Raw genomic sequence first — 18,674 nt, forward strand, 5'->3', positions numbered from 1 at the left:
CCCCCGACTCGGTTTGTCCTGTGGGGGAATTCAGGCATAGACAGGTGGGGGGAGAATGTGGGCACCAGGGTCAGGGATGGGGGTGAGACTCAGTCCCAGGCACCCTTCTGAAGCACCCCCCCTACCAGGGGAGCTGACTGGGCTTTCCTAGAAGGTACCTAAGGATTGGAGGATTGGGGTCCACTTAGGCCTGGAACGGAGGCTGTGTTGGAGAGATTCCCCTGCCCAGGGCCTGGGCAGGGCACAAGGTGGCTGCCCCTTGGGGACCATAGCCGTGGGCATGTATTTAAACCCCTGTACAAACCAGATGGGTGGGATGTGCAAACTCTGAGATTCAGGGGCTGGATGGTAAGTGGAGTTAAGTGTCTGTAGCCTTCTGTCGTCATGAAAGGGAGGCACAGCTAGATCTCAGACTGTTGCCACCTTCTAAATTTCTCCTCCGATCTTGGTCTTTGCCCAGCTCCTGCTCCTATTTCTACCTCATTTCAGTCAGAAGTTCCCTGACTCTCAAATTCTCATTCAGGAGAGGGAGGCCAGGAATGAGGGTCTAGACTTCTGGGAGTTTTTTCAGGCTCTCCACATGGGATAAGAAGGTAGGGGGTGGTTGTGGGGCTCCAGCCCTTGAGTTTCCCGTTGGACATGGAGCTGAGCAATGACCTGGAGGCGAACCTGGTGGCAGGCCAGCCTCCTGCCCACCTGATTTCTCAGAAGAGACCTTGCAGGCAAGAAGGGGCTGGAAAAGAAGTATTCCAAGTCATGAAATGCGAGGACCTACGTCCAAGATTGCTCTGTCCATCAAAGCTTTCATTTAGAATGAAAGGGCAGATAAAGCGCTTCTCAGATAAGGTCAATTTCAAGGAGTTCATCATCACCAAGCCCTTATTATATGAAATGTTAAAGGGACTTATCTAAGAAAAGGAAGATAAAAAATATAATCATCACCAAGCCCTTATTATATGAAATGTTAAAGGGACTTATCTAAGAAAAGGAAGATAAAAAATATAAACAGTGGAAGGACAGCAAACTCGGTTATTAACAACTACACCTAAAACCAAAGCAAACTAAGAAAACAGCTAGATCAGGAGCAGAACCAAAGAAATGAAGATCACATGGAGGGTTAGCAACAGGAGAGTGGGAAGAGAAGTGGGGAGAAGGTACAGAGAATAAGTAGCATAGATGTTGGGGAGAAAATAGGGGAAGGGCAAGAGTAGTGTGGGAAATGTAGAAGCTAAAGAACTTATGACACATGGACATGAACTAAAGCAGGGGAAATGAGGGAAGGAGTGTGCAGGGTAGAAGGGGAATGAAGGGGGGAAATGGGACCACTGTAATGGCATAATCAATAAAATATATTATTAAAAAAAGAAAATGGGATTCTTCCATAGTTACTGATCTGCTTCTGGTAGCACTTGATATTTCTTCTTTTTAAAGACTTTATTTCTTTTTAGAGAGAGGGGAAGGTACAAGAAAGGGAGAGAAACATCAATGTGTGGTTGCCTCTCATGGGGCCCCCACTGGGGCCCTGGCTTGCTATCCAGGCATGTGCCCTGACTGGGAATCAAACTAGCGACCCCTTGGTTCGCAGCCTGCACTCAATCCACTGAGCTACACCAGCCAGGACAGCACTTGATATTTCTTGGAGGTCTTTCCAAAGCCCGTGAACCTCTGTCGTCATACCCAGGCTTCCGTTATGTGCAGGTGCTTTGCTGGTTCCTTTTCCCACGGCAAACGGAGCAGCACTTGTGCCTTTGGCCACTTGGGTATTTCCCCAAGGCAAATTCCTATCAGTGGAATTGCTGGGTCATACAGTAAGCTTAGTTTAAATGTTTTATGCATATTAATAAATTTTACTTCTTCATCAGTGTGTAAGAGAGACTGTCATTCACGTCATTATCAACCTTAGCCAGTTTGGCTGGAGCAGTGATCCCGTAGAGTTTGTAGCCCCAGGTAGGGACTTTGGCTTTTGCTCAGAGTGAAGTGGGGAGCCGTTAGCGAGTGACAAGAATAAGCTGCGGAGGGCAAGTACAGAGCAAACCAGCAGGGAGGCCTCTGGGTGACTCCAGTGAGAGGTGGTTGGGCTTGTCCCAGAGTGGAGACACTAGGGACAAGATTCACTCGTGATGGCCATGAGGAAACGAGAAGAGTCGAGGACAACTCCAAGGTGTTTGGAACAACTGGTAGGGAGAAGTTGCCATTCACTGGTGCAGGAAGACTGTGGATGGAGCAGACTTGGGAAAGGGAAGATCAGGGGGGCGGTGTTGGGCAAGCAGAACTTGAGCTGTGTGTGTACTTGGCAACATCCAGTGCAAAAGAGGGAGAAGGCAGTTGGTAGAGGACATCCAGAATTCAGAAGCCTGGGCGGAGATATAAATTATGGTAAGTCATCAGCACGTCAAGGTTACTTAAAGCGAGGGGACTGGGGGGAACCACCAACAGAGTAAGGAGAGGGAAGGTTGGAGTGAGGTCAGAGGAGATGCTGCCCAGAGACAGTGAGGCCCTGGAGCACGAACAAAGACCATGTTTCAAGAGTTTTAATCAGAATTCAGTTCTACTGGTGTGTCCGGCAAGGGGAGGGTGGAAGGTTGTTTTTGGATTTAGCAACGTGGAGGTCATGGGTGACCTTAGCAAAAGCACTGGTGGAAATGGACGCTGTGTGCACCAGAGAGACACGGGACGGGGCAGAAGTGGAATGCCACCACCTCCCCTCTGGGGTAGGGGAGAATAGGGCAGGAAGGGGAAGTGGGGTCAAGAAATTAGATTTTTAATATTTTTAGGCCTTAGTTTGAAACAAATTTACATAAATGTTTCAAGTACAATACAAAGCATTTTTCCCTTAAACTATTTGAGGATAAGTTGCCAACTTGATCATCCATCACCCCAATACTTCAATGTTTATTTGCTACTAAAAAAAGGCATTTTCTTACATATCCCCAAGCCCATCATCAAAGTCAGGAATTAATACATAAGTATCACGTAAGCTTTAGGCTGCATTCAAGTTTCCCCAGGCGTCCAAATCACGGCCTTTGTTAGCCCCTTCGAAGCCACACGTGGAATCTAGCGCCGTATTTCTTTCGTCTCTTTCAGTCTGGAACAATCCTTCAGCCTTTCCTTAACTTGCATGACCTTGACACTTTTGTACCTCACAGGCCATGGTTTCTGTTTGTCTCATGACTAAGGACGTTTATTTTTGTTACTTAAATTGGTGTTTGCTATACATCTACTGTTTTCCCCTTTATAATGAATAAGAACAGAGTGGGGAAGTAGGTATTCTGAAACTATACAAATATTTTATTTTAACCAAACTTTTAATTCATATATTTCTGTCAGTAGGGACTCACAGTTTTCTATTTTATTCAATGCTTTATAATCTATTACTATCATTATTTACTTTGATGCTCAAATTGTCCGTGATTTTGTTCAGTAGAAATCCCGTCAAGGTGACTTCTGTCTTTTTTTTTTTAAAGATTTTATTTACTTATCTTTAGAGAGGAAGGGAAAGAGAGAAATATCAGTGTATGGTTGCCTCTCATACGTCCCCTTCTGGGACCTGGCCTGCAACCCAGGCATGTGCCCTGACTGGGAATCGAACCGCGATCCTTTGATTCACAGGCCCACGCTCAATCCACTGAGTTACACCAGCCAGGGCCTGACTTCTGTCTCTTTGACAAATCCCTACCGTCCTTCGTGGACGTGCTCTCTGGAGTAACACGCTCGAGACTCATCTTGGACTTTCCACAGCCCAGCCCAGGAATCAGCCGTTTTTTCCAAAGACCCCTGGTTTCTTGCTGTTCATGGGAAATGATACTGAGAAACTAGGATCTTGGGTGTGGGGTGTGCTCATTGCTATCGGGGAGTCGCTGCTCCCAGGTCCTGAAAGAGGGTTTCTTAAACATAGAAGAAATTAAAGTGCTCTCTTACACTTACGGGAGTGGTGCCACCGAGAAAATCTGATGATGGAGGAGAGAGAAGGGGGTCCCTGGGCCCTAAGGCACGAGTGGCCCTCAGCAGCACGCACTCCATGGGTACAGGAGGGAGGAGGCACAAGGTATGAGGCAGGTAGCTGGGTGTCTGAGGGGGCTGTACTTACAGAAAGAAATATTCTGATTGCTCTTATTTTCTCAAGGAAATAATCAAGGTCATCAGCCAAGAGGAGGGATGGGAGAAAGAAGCGTTGGAGGTTTGAGGAGAGGGGAGATCAGGGGATAGTCATGTAGGAGGAGTTCAAAAGGGCCAATAGACTCGAGACGTAGCAGGATTACCAAGCAGAATGAGGGTCTATTTGAGGTGATTAAAATTTAAAGTGAGAATTATTAATGTAGATGTTTTTTTTAGGGGGAGCGCTTCTGGCCACATTAGGCACAGAATGGGCAACGAGTTGGGTGAGCCAGGGCTACGGGTTTACCGAATAGGCAGAGGAGGGTGAGACAAGGGAATTAAAAATGTATGCAAGGGGGTAGTTCTGTTAATTGGCTGTGGGCTTTACCTTGGGCAGAGACGGGAAAGAGAACAATAGAAAACAGGCGTTCAGGAGGTAAGATCAGTGGGGGAATGAGTTGGAAACATGTTGAAAAGAATGTGCTGATCAGAGCATGGGATGCATGAAATTGAGATTATGGGAGGTGTTAGGGGTTAAATTGTGTCCCCTCTGTGAGGTAGCTAAGAAAGGACAGGGAGCAGCCCTAGCTGGCGTAGCTCAGTGGATTGGGCACAGGCCTGCGAACCAGAGGATCACGGTTCGATTCCCAGTCAGGGTACATGCCTGGGTTGCAGGCCAGTTCCCAGCAGGGGACATACAAGAGGCAACCATACATTGATATTTCTCTCCCTCTCTCCTTCCCTTCCCCTCTAAAGATAAATAAAATCTTTAAAAAAAAGAAGGGACAGGGAGCAAAAAAGATCTAATTAAGGGCCTTTATTCAAGGCGGGATACTGCAATCAGGAAGGCTGAGTTCGAGCAGACTACAGCAGCAAGGGAAGGGTAGAAGGGTTTTTAAGGGTGCGCAGCAGACCCTTGGGGAGGGTGGGTCACCCTGCTGTTCTAAGTGTCCAGGGTATAGGTCTTTGTAAGACAATGTCCTCTGGTCAGGGATGACTGATTCAGCAACAGAAAGTCCAGGAGATTTATCAGCCTCGTTTCTGGGAAAAGCTCGAGGGAGAGGGGGGGAGCAGTGAGGATCTGACTGGTTTCCAGCAGGGTGCAGGCAGCTATGCCTCAGTTGCTTCCAACAACAGGGAACCTTGTGCTCAGGTATTCAGCTGGTGACACACACTTTCTTTGTTCCAGTGTAGGCATTGGCTTAGGTCCTCCATCTCTCCGTACATTCTAACACCCTCACCCCCCAAAAGGTTGAAGCCCTAACCCCAGTGGTCAGAATGTGACGTTATTCGGTAATAGGCTCCTTACAGAGTGAATCAAGTTAAAATAGGTTATTTGGGTGGGACCTGCTCCAATATGACTGGTGTGCTTATAAAAGCAGAGAACTGGACCCAGAACAGACAAGCACACAGGGAGAATGCCATGTGAAATGACAGCCGCGATCAGGTGATGCATCTACAAACCAGGGAATGCCAGGGATTGCCAGTGAAGCACCAAAAGTTGGGAGAGAGGCCTGGACGAGACTCTCCCTCACTGCCCTCAGAAGGAACCTACCCTGCCAGCAACCGGAAAAGGTGGTGTTTGCGCTGCCTGTCACTACCAGAACCAATAAGTAGAGACAAGGATTGACGCTTTATGGGCGCTTTATTCAGATGCCAGGGATCTGAGAAAACAATGTGTCATGTACCCTCAAAGACCTTCTTAACATCTCATCTCAAGCTGACCTTTTTATAAGGAGATGAAAGGGTAGGTGAGGGGTTGGGGAAAAGGTTAACTGGATAAGAGTTGCAGTCCAGAGGCAATTTTCCTAGTACTTCTTTGTCTGTTGGTCAACAATTCTTGATATGCATCACAGTGGCTCAGATACCATCTCCAGTTGCTTGCAGACCCCCTGGGGCACAAGGTCCTGCATTGCAGTTCCGGGAACAACAGCTTTCCACAGGCATTAATCACTTAACTCTATCAACTATGACTGATGCTAAAATCTTTAACTCTCAAGTTCCCCTGTCATGCCAACACCTTGATCTTGAACTTTTAGCCTCCAAAACTGTGAGACAATGAATTTCTGTTGTTTAAGCCACCTGGTCTGTAGTACTTTGTTAAGGCAACCTGGGGGCGCTGAAACAGAGGGGTTGCAGTTCTTGGTAATGACAAAGACCGGGGAGTGACCAAGGGAGGGTGTGGCCCAGAAAGAGCAGAGGACAAGGTAATTGGAGAAGGGATCCTGGGACTGAGGGGCCAGGGTATTGAGAGGATCATCTGGGTGGATATTGAAGATGCCAAGAATGAGGACAGAATTAGTATCAAAGGGAATGATAGTGAGGCAGGAGCCAAGCCCTCCAAGAAACAAGAAACTGGTAGATAAGTGGAAAAGGAGGTGGAGTGTGTGGTTCATTCCGTTGGCCTGAGGTCCGAAGCTGAAGGACTTTAGGGAAGAACAGTCTGGAAGCAGCACTGAGGAGCAAGGAGGGCGCCCACACCCCGACAGGCTGGGTGGCACATGGGCCAAGGGAAAGAAAGCAATGCCCAGTTGAGAGGGCTGCAGGGAGAGGGGCGTCCTCGGGGAGAGCTGGGCAGCCCGGGAGGGAGGGGCAAAAGAACCTTCAAAGAGGCTCTGTCCACAGGGAGTTTGCTGATGGGAACAGCTGCAGAACGTGGCTACCACATTTTCCAGTTTACCTCAGCAGGACCTGTTTGTGCCATGTTGGGGGAGAAAGTGGTGACGATGTGGAATGGTCACTGCAGGTGGAGGAGAAGGACCAGGCTCCGGACAAGTCAAGGATTTTCAAAGGAGCCTGGAGCTCAGGGGAGGCTGAAGAGCCTCGGTGGCCAGGGGGCGGCGCCAATCCCCAGGAGAGCGGGATTTTTGTGGTTTCCAAGGCCTGGTTCCAGAATGAGAGAAAAAAGATTGTGAGGCTAATGCAAGGATGAGCTTTGCTGGTGAAGTTCAGCTGGCTGGTGAGGTCACCCGCCATAGGCCCCAGCTTGAGTAATAATAATAATAATAATAATAAGCAAACACGTGCACAGACTTACAGTGTGCCCGGCACTGTTCTAACTGCATATACACATTAACTCAGCCCTCGCCACACCCTTTTTCGGTGAGTATTGTCTTCTGCATTTTAATATGAGAGAGTGAGCTCAGAGAGCTTACATAACTTGCCTAATATTAAAGCTCGTCCGAGGAAGGGCTGTGATTCAAACCCAGGCGGTTCAGCTCTAGAGCCCATGGAGGTGATGCTAGGAGGGTATTGAAAGTGTAAGAGGGTGCAGTCAGGGGCCCCCCAAAAATGATTTGGAATGGGGTCCCGCGCTCAGGGTGTCCAGGAAATGTTAAAAATATGGATGTCCTCACCCCCACAAGTCTGAACTGGGGGATGGGACACATGGAGCAGGGCCATTGAGAGTTGCTCTGCATAGCAATAGTTTTGCAAATGACCTCAGGAATGGTCATTTAATATATCTATAACTTTTGACCCATTTCGTGGATATGTTAACGAGCTGTGGCTATGAGTCAGGGAGATGGGAGTGACTTCCACCCAGGATGCACCTGAGAGGCAACTCCCCCTGGTCACTGAGCCTGTGTAAGACCTTGGAGATGACCGGCTCCACACCACAGGGCCCACACCTGCCTGGACTCCTTACGGCAGCTCAGAAAAGCTGGAAAAATACGGGAATGCTGGCAGGTGTAGCCAACTGTGGGAGGAGTCGGAAATGGAGCTGCAGAGGAAGACTGGGGCTGGGATTTAAACCCAGATGCGGCAGCCATGGCAAGAAGAACCATGCAGCTTAGGAAGCCGGAAAGCATGATGTAGCAGCGGTGCAGAGCTCTCTCTTAGCAGTTTGGAAGAATGCAGGAGATATACTGCAGGGAGGGAAAGGGGTGATAGGACTCTTGCTGGGCGGCCGTAAGAAGGTGTCATGTGGTTTTGGATTAAGAATTGGAGAGCGGGCGACACAGCTGATGGTGCTGGGAACCTCGGGAGGCCTGCTAGCCAACCACAGATTACTGGGAAGAACTGGGGGCTGAGCCATGAACTTCTATTTCTTTTCCTGAGGTATGATACCCTGGACCAGGCAAAGGGGAGGAGGGAAGGACAGTGTGTGTTTGTGGGTGTTTCAAGAGACTTTAGGATTTTAGTGAAGACATTAAGTCATTTCTCTTATGTCTGTAGAACTCGTGAATAAATAATTCCTTTCCTTTTCACCAATCTCTGACATTGACAGCTGTAATTCCCTGGTGGTGAGCAAGGCGAACCTACTACGGGCGCACCCCAGGAGAAGGAGGGGTCCATTCGGTAACATTGTTTGAGCCCTTCTCTGGTGGCCAATCAAGGAAAAGCATGGGAGACCACATGCGCAGTAGCTATAAGTAATATAACTACTGTGCATGTGTAGTGAAAGCCCGCCAACTACCCAGGAAGGATCCGCCCTATAAGAACAGAATTCCTCCAGGCCATGTGATCAGTCTCTGTTTGGAGCTGAACTGCTACCATGTTCTCTGCTATAAACTCTGTGTTTGGTTCAATTCTTTGTCCCAATCTCCAAGAACCTTATTACATGTGCCCACCCGAGACAAAAGGAGCAGGATAAAGTAGTGGGGCGGTGGGGGTCGGGGAGTGTTATGGGGCAGGTCTGGAGTTTTAATGCAACCAAAGTGCAGGTGAGAAGGAGAGAGAGGCCCTGGTCCAGTAGCTCAGTTGGTTCAGGCGTCATCCCAAAACACCGGGGTCGTAGGTTCGATCCCTGGTCAGGACACACACAGGTATAGGACGAGAGTCAAGCAGTGAATGCACAAATAAGTAAAACAATAAATAGATGTCTCTCTCTCTCTCTCTCTCTCCCTCCCTCCGTAAAACCAGTAAATAAATGTGTTGGTTGTTTTTTTTTTTTAAAGATTTTATTTATTTATTTTTAGAGGGGAAGGGAAGGAGAGAGGAAGAGAGCAACCATATCAATGTATGGTTGCTTCTCCTGGGTCCCCTGCGGGGAACTGGGCTGCAACCTAGGCATGTGCCCTGACTGGGAATCGAACCACAGTTATTTGGTCCGCAGGCCCGCGCGCAATCCACTGAGCTAAACCAGCCAGGGCGGTTGTTTTTTTTAAGGCGGGAACAGACGATGTGAGTAGCTGGAAGGATGTGGGTTGCGGTCTGAGGGTAGAAGTCTAGACTTTCATATCCGCTGGCTGAAATGAGTGGAGGTCAAAGTCACGGGAGGTGTGAAGATCAAGGAACCTCAGAGCTCTGTGGTGGAGCCATCCGCAGGACCACTGAAGTGTCCCAGGGTGGTGTGAAGACGGAGGGAGAGGGAGGCTGGAGACAGGCCTCTGATAACGCAGAACGATTCCGCAGGAGAGTGAGGAGGCAGTTTGTACTCAAAAAAAGAAAATACCTACAGAACACTCGGAAAATATATCACCACCAGGTGGTGCAATAGCCGCAGCCCCCGTCCAGAGATTTGCAGGCTTGAACTGCCACCCTGTGGTGAAAAAAGGAAATACACGGTGACCTCCCTTCATTTGAGACCAATGCAGGAAGTCCTGGCTGCCATCACCCCATACCCACTACGGGCATTGCACAAAGAACGGAAAATATGAGCATATGGACTTGGATGGACATAAATTCTTCCCTATCCACAGCTGTTTCCCCTGGAACCAACCCTGCCGGTCTGGGCTCCCACCTCGGCATCGTGGTGGGCATTGTTCCTACGTCCAGTCCCAAGGCACGCAGCATTAGCGAGGAGGCGAGAACCTGGTCCACTTTGCCTCTCTCCACCTGACCCTTCTGATATTCTGCAGGGGACCTTCCTTCCCACACAGAGCCTCCCCTCATTCCTTCATTTCCTCACGCACCCATGCTGTTGCTTATACAACATTCATTCATTCGTCCTGCACCTAGGAAATGGGGAGCTGAGCTAGATAAATACCCAGTAGTGCAAATGCAGGGTTTATGGTTAATATATGCTATTTTATAAGAAGTTACCAACTGGTGTTTTGAGTTTGTACCACTTTATTTTACCAATGCCAATGTACAAGGGATCCAGTTGCTCCACATTCTCACCAGTACTCGCTGTTACCGCTATTTTTAAAAAATGTTTTAGCTGTATTAATACGTACATACTGGTATTTCATGGTTACTTTACTTGTCAGTTGCTTAATATCTAATAATAACAACTTTTCATGTGTTTAATTTGCCATTTGTGTCTCTGGTGAAGTGTCTGTTCAAGGGGCTGACTCACTTCCATGGTCATCTGCTTTGCTGCTGCCTCCCCCCATCCCCCAGCTTCAGATTCATATGCAAACCTTCTGGTGTCTGCATGGGAGTCCCTCATTATTGCATTTTCAACATGTCCAAAGTCAAAACTCCCATCACACTCCAGTCCGGCCCTCCCCAGTGGAAGAATGAACACTTAGAATTTTTTAAAAGATTTTATTTATTTATATTTAGAGGGGAAGGGAAGGAGAGAGGGAGAGAAACATCAATGTATGATTGTCTCTTATGTATCACCTGCTGGGAAGTGGTCTGCAACCCAGGCATGTGCCCTGACTGGGAATCGAACTTCGATCGTGTGGTTCACAGGCCCGAGCTCAATCCACTGAGCTACACCAGCCAGGGCGAACACTTAGAATTTTACTATGCACTGTTCTAAGTACTTTATATATTTTAATTAACTTAATCCTTACAATAATAGTATGAGGTAAGTAGTTTTCACCTCCACTCTACCCCGGGGAAAATGAGGCACAGAAAGGTCGAGTAACCTGTTTAAGTTTGCACAGCTGGCAAGTGGCTAATAGGAAGCACAAAGACTCCTGAGAGTCACCCACCCTTAAAGACTGGAAGTCTGGAAAGTCTCGAAAGACTGGAAAGTCTTCCGTCTTTCTCACTTCCTCACATCTGCTCACTCGCTAAAGCCTGGACATTTTACTTCCTGAATATAGTGCTCCATTGTCCTTACTCCTATCTTTATAATTACCACTCTATTTCAGACGAACTTTTCTCTTGCCTGGACAATTGTTAAGTTTCTTTTTAAAAAACTTTCTATTATAGCTCTGGCTGGCATGGCTCAGTGGATTGAGCTCTGGCCTGGGAACCAAAGGGTCACTGGTTCAATTTCCAGTCAGGGCACACGCCTGGGTTATGAGCCAGGTCCTCATTTGGGAGTGTGAAGGAGGCAACCAGTCTGTTTCTCTCCCTCTCTTTCTCCCCTCCTTCCCCTCTCTCTACAAATAGTAAATAAAATCTTTAAAAATAAAAACAAAAAGATGATCTAACCAACTGAGCTACCTGGCCAGGCAGGCCCATGACTATTCTGTTACTATCAATTTCTTAATTCCTCCATTTTATTTCACCCACCTCCCAACCCCCCTCCCATCTGGCAACCATCAAATTGTTTTCTGTATCTATGAGTCTGTTTCTGTTCTACCTGTTCATTCATCTTGTATCTTAGATTCAATTGATAGATATCTATTTATTGCTATTTTACTGTTCATATTTTTAAAAATATTTTTAGGGGAAGGAGAGAGGGAGAGAAATATCAATGTATGGTTGCCTTTTGTGCATCCCCTGCTGGGAGTTGGCCTGCAGGGAACCAGCCTACAACCCAGGCATGTGCCCTGACTGGGAATCGAACCGTGACCCTCTGGTTTGCAGGCCTGTGCTCAATCCACTGAGCTACACCAGCCAGGGTTTACTGTTCATATTTTTTAAAGATTTTATTTATTTTAGAGAGAGGGGAAGGAAGGGAGAGAGAGAGGGAGAGAGACATCAGTGTGAGAAACATCAATTGGTTGCCTTTCGTACATGCTCTGACTGAGACCAAACCTGCAACCCAGGAATGTGCCCTGACTGGGAACTGAACTGGCGACCTTTCATTTTGCAGAATGACACCTAGCCAACCGAGCCACACCATCAGGGCTATTGTTTATATATTTAACCTTTCTTTTCTTTTCTTGTCCTTTTTTTTAAAAAGAATTCATTTATTTATCTTTAGAGGGGAAGGGAAGGAGAGAGGGAGAGAAACATCAATGTATGGTTGCCTTTCCTGTGTCCCCTGCTAGGAACTGGCCTGCAACCCAGACATGTGCCCTGACTGGGAATTGAACCGTGATCGTGTGGTTTGCAGGCCTGCACTCAATCCACTGAGCTACACCAGCCAGGGCACTTTTCTTGTTCTTCTTAAAGAAGACCTTTAACATTTCATGTAATACTGGTTTAGTGAGCTCCTTTAGCTTTTTCTTGTCTGGGAAACTTCACATGTCCTTTGATTCTAAGTGACAGCTTTGCTGGGTAGAGTAATCTTGGTTGTAGGTCTTTGCTTTTTATCACTTTGAATATTTCTTACCAATCCCTTTTGGCCTCCAAAGCTTCTGTTGAGGAGTCAGCCGACCGTATTATGAGAACTCCCTTGCAAATAACTAACTGCTTTTCTCTTGCTGCTTTTAAGGTTCTCTTTGCCTGTAACCTTTGGCATTTTAATTATTATGTGTCTTTTAAAAAAGATTTTATTTATTTTTAGAGAGAGGGGGAGGGAGGGAGAAAAAGAGGGAAGGAAACATCAACATGTGAGAGAAACATTGACCAATTGCCTCTCACACGCCCCCAACTGGGGGCCTGGCCTGCAACCCAGGCATGTGCCCTGACTGGGAATTGAACTAATGACCTTTTGGTTTGAGGGATGACGCCCAACCCACTGAGCTGCACCAGTGAGAGCATCTTTTTTTTTTTAAATTTTCACCCACAGATATGTTTATTGATTTTGGAGGAAGAGGAAGGAAGATAAAGAGAGAGAAATATCATTGTGAGAAGGATATATCAATCAGTTGCCTCCCATACATGCCCCAACTGGGGATTGAAACTGCCACCTAGGTATGTGCCTTGATTGGGAACCAAACCCTCAACCATTTGATGTACAAGAGGACACTCCAGCGAACCAAACCACCCAGCCAGGACAGTTGTGACATGTCTTAGTGTGAGCCTCTTTGGGTTCATCTTCTTTGGGATTTGCTGCACTTCCTGGACTTGTATATCTACTTTCTTCACCAGGTTAGGAAAGTTTTCTGTCATTATTTTTTTAAAATAGGTTTTCAATTTCTTGGTCTTTCTCTTCTCCTCCTGACACCCCCATTATGCAATTGTTGGTGTACTTGAAATTGTCCCAGAGGCTCCTTACACTATCCTCATTTTTTAAATCCTTTTTTTTTGGCTGTTCTGATTGGGTGTTTTTTTAGTTTTTTTGTTTGTTTGTTTGTTTGTTTGTTTGTTTTGCTTCCTTATATTCCAAATCACTGTTTTGATTCTCAGTTTCATCTACTCTACTGTGGATTCCCTGTAAATTATTCTTCATTTCAGTTGGTGTATTCTTCAACTTCTGACTGGTTCATTTGGGGGGGGGTGTTGTTTTTGTGTGTGTGTTTTTTTGGTGAAGGAAAGGAGTCTTTATAGCTGAAAGAAAGGAGTCAAAAGCTTCACAACCTGACTGGTTCTTTTTGTGGTTTTCATGTCCTTTTTTATGCTGTTGAAGTTCTGAGTTCAATTGCTCTTCTTCTGAGTTCACTAAGCATACTCATAACCAGTGCTTTTGAACTTTGCATCTAGATTACTTGTCTCTGTTTGAAGGTTTGGAGTTTTTTTTAGTGTTGTTCTATTCTTCTAGTTGGGACATAGTTTTCGTCTCCTCGTTTTGACAGCCTCCCTGCGTTTGTTTCTATGTATTAGGTCGAGCTGCTATATCTCTCGGTCTGGGTAGAGTGGCCTAAGCAGTAGGTGTCCTGTACGGTGCAGTGGTACAGGCTGCCCATTCATCCAAGCTGGGCATCCCAGGTGTGACCCCTGTGTGTGTTGTGTACACCCTCCTGTTGTAATGGAGCCTCGATTACTATTGGCATGTCAATGGGACAATTTACTCCAAGGCCCATCGCCTGCAAGGACTGGCTGTGACCATCATGATCAGCTGTTCCAGCGCCCCACCATCAGAGCAGGACTTACTTCAGTGGGGCTCTGGTGCCTGCTGAGTTCACTTCTTGAGTGTGTCACTTGTGGAGATGGTTGGGTGGTGCTTTGACATGGTCTGAAGCTGTCCACTGGGTACCCTGGCTCTGGGGCCTCACAAGAGGTGCAGACCAAGGCCAGCCACTGTCTGTGTTCTGCCCATGGCCACCAGGAATGAGTTACAAAGTGAACTACAGGTGACGGTACTTGTGCTGGGCTTGGAGGTGCCGGGAGAAGCCAAGCTGTGAACCAAGGCTAGCTGCTGCTAGTGCTGGGTCCGGGGCCATTAAGTAAGAGGTACGTACGGGGCACACCAAGGCAGATGCTGCTTGTTTGAGAGATTTTTAGGAAAGTCTGAAGTGTGAGCCAAGACATGCCATTCATATGGAAAAACCACCGGAAACAACTTGGGTGAGCTCCGCAAGCTGGTGAGGTGAGGCCTCAGGGAATCACCAGAATGGAGCAAATAATGTGAGTCAGGTCGATGGAGACTGAGACAGGGGCCCACCTGCTGGCTCTGGGGTGGGAGGGGGCACTCAGAAAAGGAACAATGGCTTCTAGCAGCACTTCTGTTTGGGAGAAAGCTGCCCCTCCAGTTCTCGCCTCGATGCCAGACACTATAGTTTCTCCCTGTATGTCCCTAGTGCCTTTCAAGTTGCTGCCCCAGGGCCAGAGCTGAGTGAGTGAGTCCAAGTAAGTCTGTGCATGGGCCCTTTAAAAACAGACTCCAGCAGTTTTCTGTCTCACTCAGCCACCGTCCCCACTGGTTTTCACCTTCAGAAAGTTGTGGGGACTTCTCTTCCCGGCACTGGAACCCTGGGCCAGGGGGCCTGATGTGGTGTGGGGCTGGAACCTCTCACTCCTCAGGCTGTACCTCCGCAGCCCAGATATCCCTCCTGACTTTGGTCTGCCACACTGGGGTGCGGGACCGACCTGTGGCATCTCCAGCCCTCCCACCCGTCTGGATGTGTCTTATTCTTGGCTGCAGGACTTCCACTCAGCTACGTTATAGGAGGTTGTGAATGACGTTTGTTCTGTAGTTCAGTTGTATTTCTGATGAGGTTGTGGGAGGATGTGAGTACTGCTTTTACCCACTCCCACCATCTTGACAGGAAGCAAGAAGTTTCAGTCACACGAAAAAGTAGAATAGTACAATGACTATGTCCATTGCCAAGCTATAACCAGTATAACTCATGGCCATTCACTTCGTCTGTACCCTCCACTCTTTGTTTTATCCTTACCCGTGGACATGCTTAGAGAGAGGGCAAGGGAGGGAGAGAGAGGGGAAAAGAAACATAAATGAGTTGCCTCTCGTGTGTGCCCTAACTGGGCACCAAACCCACAACCCAGGCATGTGCCGTGACTGGGAGTCAACCCATAACCTTTTGGTTTACGGGACAATGCTTCGCACAACTGAGTCACACTGGCTGCAGCTTTACCCGCCCCCCTCTTTGCAGTTGCATTATTTTGAAACAAATCTCAGCATATCAATGCATCTATAAATAATTTAGTATGCATCTCTAAAAGATAACTTTTATTATTATTTTTTAAATCCTCACTAAGGACATTTTTTTTCATTGCTTTTAGAGAGCGAGCAAGGGAGGAGAAGAGAGAGAGAAAAAACATATCAATGTGAGAGAAAAACATGGATCAGTTGGCTTCCATATGCACCCCAACTGGAGATCAAACCCACAAACCAGGTAAGTGCCCTGACCAGGAATTGAACCAGCGACCCTTTGGTTTAGGGGATTGTGATGCTCCAACCAACTGATCCACACCAGCCAGGCCTCTAAAAGGTAACTTCTAAAGAACGTAACCAAGATAACATTATTAACATTATGCAGTAGCTGTATCTCTTTAAATCACCTCTGTAGTCAGGGCTTGTGTTAGGTATCTGTTGCTGTGTAACTTAGTGGGTTTAGAAAACAATGAACGAGTGTTGTGGCTCACAGTTTCCATGGGCCCAGAAATGGGGAGCATTTTAGCTAGGCTGTCCTGCTCAGTGTCTCACGAGACTGCAGTCACCTGAAAGCTTGATCTACTTTCCAGGTGGCTCATTTTACTCTGGCTGGCAAGTGCGCGCTGGCTTTTGGGACGAGGGGGCCTCAGGGCCTCTACAAACACTCTCCACAGGGCACGTGAAGGGCTTCAGAGACTGTGCCTGGTTTCCCCCAGAGCAAGTGAGCCAAGAAGCCAAGGAGGAAGCTGCACTGCCCTTTTCCTGACCGACCTAGCTTCATAAGTCACACACAGTATTTATTCCCTCAGTCCTACATGCCAGCCTGCTTCGCTGTGAGAGGGTGTGAATGCCAGAGGCCTGATCCTTCGGGGCCTGTGCTGAAGAATGGTTACCACAGATTCAGATGACTGCAGATCTCTCTCTCTCTCTCTCTCCTCTCTCCAGTTTGTTTATTTGAATCAGGATCCAAACAAGGTCTGCACCATTGCATTTTGTTATACAACTCACTCCTGTCTGAAACTCTGGATTCCCTTTCCTGTTTTGATTTTGTTCTTATTTCTTTGTCCCTCCCCCACTTTTTTTTTTTAAGACATCAAGTTGTCCTTAGAGTTTTACTGGATTTTGCTGTTTGCACCCTCGTGATGTGATTCAACATTGTCCTTCAGTCCCTGTCCTTCCTGTAAACTGGTCCTTAGATCTGTAACTTCAAACGTCATTGGTGGTGTTTACTTCCATCAGTGGGTACGCGTCTGGTTGCCTCTATGCGACGATGCTGGCTGTTCTCGATCATCATTGCCTACCCTTGTGTGTCATCCGAGCTTTACAAAATAGTTTCTTCATCTATCAGCTGGACTGTTTTTACAGAAGGAAACTTTCACTTACTTTTTGATTACCCTGAAGTACAATTAATACAGAAAAGGAAGGCTAAATGCTTATTTCCCTTTATCAACAAATACTCAGAAGTGACTGGTTTATAGCATCCTCCAGAGGTGACGGGTAAGATATTTTTAAAACATCATCATGAATTTAAGAATATTTGATTTCAATCCATTGCACTTAGAATTCTGTAGCGCTGGAAAATCCCGTCTCTAGCCAGTGGGAGCCTCTTTAGGTCAGCCTCTGAGTCCTCGTGGATTAACTAGTCTGCTTTGATTGGTTCATCTTGTGTGTTTCCTGTGCTGACTTTTAAGGACCATTTATCCAAGGAGCTCTGGTTCCTTTTAGTGGGTAATGAGAGAGACCACAATCTGGGCATTAGGAGTGTCATTGCCTTCCAACTGGCTCCTCCCCCAGGTTATTCTCCAGTCTCCTGATGTGAAGTGCAGATCTGACCACTCCCTTGCCCAACGCCCTTCAGTGCGGTTTCCCTCGGGACAAAGCCAGCACCTCAGCATGGAACACAGGCTCAGCTTGTTTTACTGAGCGTCACACAGGCTGTTTGTCATTTTTTAAAAAATATCAACTTGAAAGCAAGACCCTCCATCAGCAACAAGATTACAGCTCATTTCATTGTGGTATTTGCTGCATTGTGGTCATCTGGGAAAACCCCTCAGTGGCCCTGCCTGTGCCTGTGGGGCCCCTCAGTTCGCTCCTCCCCCCACTGCCTACCCATCCTCTCAAACTTGACAACCCAGCAAAACCTTTTTTTTTGCCACCCTAGCACCCTCTGAATCACACTGCTGTGCCTTTTCATACTGATCCTTTGACCTGGAAAACCCATTCACCTGTCACTTTGACTCAGTCTTTGAGATTGAGCCCTACTTAGCATAGCTGTCATCTCCCAAACTTCTCCCTGAACCACCAGGTCAGGCTAAATGTCTTGCACGGTTGCTCATGGCCCACTATGCTTGTCCATCTAAGTATGCAGCACCTTCCTGTAGCTCTCCTGCCCTCGGCTGTGAGTGACTAAGGTGCCTGTCTTTACCCCCAGCGTGGTAATGCCCCGTCTGATAAGCTGCCTAAGCAGGACTATCTCTTCGCCCAATGCAATACGTCCTTCCACTCCAACGCCAATGCTTCCTCACTCTAGCTCAGGTCTGCAGGTCTGCTCTGCCTGGAGTGAGTTTTGTGAATCCCCTTCTGCTTAATTTGCAATTGGTGGGCTTGTTGGGGAAAACACTAAAAGGTTGCCGATTGGTGGTGGGGAGATTTTGCCTGAACCAGATCACACTTCCCTCTCCACCCAGGCGGGAACTGGAGCCAAAATGAAGGGCAGTCTAAAGACGTTTGTCAACTGGAGGTAACCTAGGTGACCGGTCAGGTAAAAGGTTAACAGTCAAACCCTAACAGGAAGCTCTGGGACCACAACAAACATAAGAGGACGGCAATCGTGCCGAAACAGAAAAGCCAGGTTGCGATCCAAACTCTGGTTTATAATCTCATAAACAAAGGGTGCTCTTCACAGATGATTCCTCCCACCTACAACACAGCCTGGCCACAACGGGCCCCAAAGTACTCACCAAACGAGTGGGTTACACCTTTTTTCCGTTACACACCCCCAAACTCCAGAGCCTGCTTATACGCTGGAACCAAGTACACACGCTGCTACCACAACCCACCTACAATAAAGGCCGGAAAGGGGGAGGACCAGAAAAAGGCCCAGGCCATGTATCGGGCAGAAAAAAATTCC

This window comes from Sturnira hondurensis, unplaced genomic scaffold (assembly GCF_014824575.4).
Source record: "Sturnira hondurensis isolate 20B ecotype Veracruz unplaced genomic scaffold, ASM1482457v3 Scaffold0020903, whole genome shotgun sequence".
Taxonomy (NCBI): Eukaryota; Metazoa; Chordata; class Mammalia; order Chiroptera; family Phyllostomidae; genus Sturnira; species Sturnira hondurensis.